Source organism: Penaeus monodon, chromosome 20 (genome assembly GCF_015228065.2).
Source record: "Penaeus monodon isolate SGIC_2016 chromosome 20, NSTDA_Pmon_1, whole genome shotgun sequence".
Lineage (NCBI taxonomy): Eukaryota > Metazoa > Arthropoda > Malacostraca > Decapoda > Penaeidae > Penaeus > Penaeus monodon.
The window spans coordinates 20798360-20798572 of record NC_051405.1 but is presented as its reverse complement, the minus strand read 5'-3'; positions in this window follow the sequence as shown (position 1 = coordinate 20798572).

Sequence of the window (213 nt, the reverse complement as noted above, 5' to 3'; positions counted from 1 at the left end):
CAAAGGGCTATTGCCATCTGCAATGAAGCTGCAACTTAGAAGTTGCTGAAGCCTGTCGCCCTGAGCCTGTCCGGACACCTTTGCAAGCGCGTGACTGAACTGAACGTATTTTGTTGCAGCGCACGAGGTCTGGATGTTGCAAGTCATGACTTTGAAGTTGGAAAATGTTCGTGTTTATTGAATTTCGGTCGTATGTTTCCTAAGCGGGAAGTA